At 40.8% G+C, this 4,749-nt stretch overlaps 1 long non-coding RNA gene across 1 annotated transcript in view; it reads left to right on the top strand.

Moving 5' to 3' along the window:
- Positions 1-4,275: 4,275 nt before the first annotated feature.
- The window catches only part of LOC108788989, an 8,795-nt gene continuing 8,321 nt past the window's right edge, over positions 4,276-4,749 (top strand). The window contains exon 1 of the long non-coding RNA XR_001941370.1: positions 4,276-4,498. This is a non-coding gene — a long non-coding RNA (uncharacterized LOC108788989). The remainder of the gene's footprint in view (positions 4,499-4,749) is intronic.

Consider the following 4,749-nt stretch of genomic DNA (forward strand, 5'->3'; position numbering starts at 1 on the left):
CTCCGCGCCTCCCGAACAGCTGTGAAGGAGAAAGTGTGCGGGCGCATGAGCAATAGAGAGAAACCAGACAATGACAGTGGAAGGACATAGACTGACAGCCGGGAGCGTGCACGCGGGACAGGCTCGGTGGGAGGGTTCTTCGCTTGATCAGAGACCGGCACCAGCGCTGGAGGGATTGTCGTGAAACGAGTGGAATGAAGAAGATAATTGCATCAAGGGGCATTAAAAAAGGTAAAGTGCCTACAGCAGCATGGGGGAGAGCCTTTAAGGTCACTTTAAAACTGAAAAATAGACTATTAAAGTATAGCAAAGATTTTATTAGAGTATTGAAGGGTTAGAACCACGTTCGGGTTTTATTCACTGTCTTAGGGACAATCCCTCTTTCTAACATGATAACATGATACCAATGTCACCCGTAATAAAAGTGAGAATAGATCCTAAATTATGAGTTGCCAACAGAAAAAGAATATAGAGGAAATCTTCCAATGGGGACACTTGTTCAAGTGACAGTTCTCTAAGAGTGTATTTCCCTCACATTGGAAAGATATCCTTTCAAGTTCTGTTTAGTCTACAAGACAGGAAGTGAAAGGAAATACCCCTAATGAGACACAGATGGCAAAAAACCCCCCCCCAAAAACATGAAATCAGTTTTAACCCTCCCTTACTCTATTCAAAATGAAAAATAAAGTGCTGGCTTTGGATATACTTATATAAATAGTATACATTAAAGTTTCAGAAAGAGTGGGGAAGAATTCTTCTGTCAAGTTTTTTGCCCAGTCTCCATTGGGGAGATTTATTACTTTATTGATACTGGGGACAACTGTCAACAAAACAGAAAGTGCAGCAAAATCCAAAACCTTAGAGTCTTCCTCAGGGCAGGAGGTGAAGGGAAATCTTCGAATGGGAACATTTGTATAAAGTGGGAAATCTCCTCATTTTCGGAGATTTCCATTAACTTCCTGTTGCGTCTCTGGGAATTGAAGGCAAATTTCCCTCATGTTACAGAGACAAAAAAAAAACAACAAAGGACAGGGATTTTAACCCTTTCCTACTTTATCTAAAATAAATTTTGGTTTTGCATACATGTAAAGAAATATCTTCTTTTTGCCTTATAATATATTACTATTTATACCATATACACTCATGAGTCGTAAACATGAATTTGTATTGAGTGTCTCTTCTACGGTGCGGTCAACTGGTAAAATTGACATTGATGCCAACAAAGTAGTAGATTCAATATTACATTTGCCATACTTGCTAGAACTCATTAAATAATATTTGCCACTTTAAAGTAGACCTTCACCTTCTTTCCATAAAATGACTTCTCCGCCCTCCTTTCCCACACTAACTGGCCCTGCACACTTGGTTTCTTGCCTAGGTGAGAATGATGTACCTCCAGCTGCCATCAGCCTCCGGGGATACTCATGTCACCTATCTCGGAAGGCTTCTAGCCAATCATATCTATGGGTCGTGACACATTATCAAGGAGCTGGCTTTCCCTTCCCGCTTCTTGCAGCCTACCCCCTTATGACTCACCACAGTGCATGCACGTGATTGGCCCGAAGTCTCCTAAATTGCATGTCATGAGGGGGTGCACTGTAAGAAAAAGTAGGAGACAGCTAGCCCCTGATGATGTAATGGCGGACTGGGTGTGCAGCAGTGGAGTGACACAATGCTGGATTCGCTAGGCATGTAGGTATGTAAGCAAAATAGTTAATTTGGAATTGAAGAAAAAAATAAGGAAGGGGGGTGATGTTCCCCTTTGAAGGCAAAGTCCACCTTTTTGAAAAAAATAATAATTAAATGAAACAAAAAATGGGAATGTAAGCATTGTGTTGAAATGGAGCATGCAAAGCATCGCAATTGCTCTCAGTGGAAGCCTATTCCTCCAACCCCAGGTCTGTATGGAGTTACGGACCTTCAATTATGGGGCTGCAGGAAGTAATCAATGAACTACAAGTGCGATCTACGAGTTCTTCTCCCAAATGGGAATTGTAGTCTAACCATTCACAGATCCAGTAAATAGATGAAGAAGCTGAGTGATATAGGGGTGACAGATTGACGGATTATTTGGGCTTGCGTGGTGCTGTAATAAAGCATCATAATGTTGAATTATGACAGATAATCAAGCATTTTAGATTTGGAGGTGACAGATGATGAAGCATTAGATTTAGGGGTGGCCTGTTTTAGAGATGACAGATGGACAATGCGGCTGCACATAATAGGGGTGACAGATTGACCAACTCATTTGGATTTATGTGGGGCTGTAATAGAACATCATAATGACAGGTTATGACAGAGGATAAAGCGTTGTAGATGAAGAGGTGACAGATAATGAAGCATTAGATTTAGGGGTGACTGCTTTAGAGGTGACATGTTATAGATTTACAGATAACAGATAAAGAAGCATTAGATTTAGGGGTGACATGTTATAGATGAAGAGGTGACAGATAATGAGGCATTAGATTTAGGGGTGACTGTTTTACATACAGATGACAGATAATGAAGCATTAGATTTAGGGGTGACTGTTTTAGATTTACAGATGACAGATAATGAAGCATTAGATTTAGGGGTGACTATGTTAGATTTACAGATGACAGATAATGAGGCGTTAGATTTAGGGGTGACTGCTTTAGATTTACAGATGACAGATAATGAAGCATTCGATTTAGGGATGACTGTTTTAGATTTACAGATGACAGCTAATGAAGCATTAGATTTCAGGGTGACTGTTTTAGATTTACAGATGACAGATAATGAAGCATCAGATTTAGGGGTGACTGTTTTTAAATTTAGAGATGACAGATAATGAAGCATTAGATTTAGGGGTGACTGTTTAAGATTTAGAGATGACAGATAATGAAGCATTAGATTTAGGGGTGACATGTTATAGATTTACAGATGACAGATAATGAAGCATTAGATTTAGGGGTGACATGTTATAGATTTACAGATAACAGATAATGAAGCATTAGATTTAGGGGTGACATGTTATAGATTTACAGATGACAGATAATGAAGCATTAGATTTAGGGGTGGCTGTTTTAGAGATGACAGATAATGAAACATTAGATTTAGGGGTGATGTTTTAATGACTTAGAAATGCCATATAATTTAGGGACATTAGATTTTGGGGTGACATGTTATAGATTTAGAGATAACAGATGAGGAGACATTAGATTTAGCGGTGACATGTTATGAATTTAGAGATTACTTATAATGAGGAATTAGATTTAGGGGTGAAGTTGTAAATTTAGAGATGACATTTAATGAAGCATTAGATTTAGGGGTGACATGTTATGGATTTAAAGATGACAGATAAGGACACATTAGATTTAGGGGTGACGTTATGAATTTAGAGATCACATATAATGAGGCATTACATTTAGGGGGTGATATGTTATAGATTTACAGATGATAAGGGATGAGGCATTAGATTTAGGGGTGACAGGTGATGACGTGTTATAAATTTACAGATGATGCAGCGGCGTGATTTAGGGGTGACAGATTGATCTGGGCTCATGCTGTACTATAATAAAACATCAGAATGCCATGTTATGACACGATAAAGCATTATAGATTTAGGAGTGACAGATTTAAAGGGGAGACAGATAGCATTATAAATATGAGGGGTGATGAAGTGAAGTGTTACTAACTAAATGTTCAAAATGGAAAATATAGAGGTACATTACAAATAGTTACCCCAGCATGTTAAGGAGGCATCATATAATGTGTATATAGTCAATATAAAAATCTACTAACCAATAAACAGGGGTATATGGAAAGGAGCACCCCAAAATTCAGAATGGGGGGGGTTGATAAATGTGACCCTGCTTTATATCACACCCTTAATATTGGTGCAAATGGCCACTAAGGTGGGGTGTTCTTTTAAATGAAAAGTGAACAATAGTCATCAGTCAACTGCTATCCAGTTTGTGGTGAGGCAAGTTTTAGAATGGAAGAAAAGTCAGGAAACTCATTGGAATGAACAATGCTCCAGTGATTTTTTTGTCTTGAACTGTGTTTTTTATATTCATGAAGACTTTTTGCTCTTCATGAGGTACACTGCGACATATCTCCAATGGCTCTTTGCATACACAAGATGTAGTACCTCATGACAAATAGTGCCAGCCAAAGCTGCCTGTTTGACATGTCTTATAAGCTCTCAATTCGATGAGGGAGCCAAGAAAACAGGCAGCAATGAAGCTCAGTCACGGGAAGAAAAAATACAAATACACACACACACAAAAAAAAGAACCGTGTTTGGTTGTGAGAATTGATAAGAAGCGGGTGCAGGACGCATTGAGCAGTCATTGGTCTTATCCCTATGCAACAATGAGTGTAGGGGAAGAGTTGGCGGCCTCACCACAGAGACAAGGTGGAGCGCAGATCACTCCGCCGTCTCTGCCTGGGAGTCCATTTTAGGTCTACCGAAACCAGGACAATCCCCGGATGTGACTATCATGGCCGCCAACGGAGACTCGGGCAGCGTTTGAGGTAAGTTCGGGCGGGGGAAACGAGCCGGGGAAGGTGACGGAGCGGACGGGCCGGTCACGGTAATGGCGGCGGGGGGTGAAGGACGGGCGGCTTGAAAGTTCGGTTGACTTTGCGTGCTGGGCGGGAGAAGAGGGGGGGCAGAGCCGTGTCGGGGTAAAACGGTTACATAGAGCCCGGGCAAAGTTAACGAAAGTTGTTAAAGTTCGGTGAGGGGGGGGGCGGGTAGAGGGGAGCCCGGGCTGTGTATGACG

Source organism: Nanorana parkeri, unplaced genomic scaffold (assembly GCF_000935625.1).
Source record: "Nanorana parkeri isolate BGI_ZX_2015 unplaced genomic scaffold, ASM93562v1 scaffold366, whole genome shotgun sequence".
Taxonomy (NCBI): Eukaryota; Metazoa; Chordata; class Amphibia; order Anura; family Dicroglossidae; genus Nanorana; species Nanorana parkeri.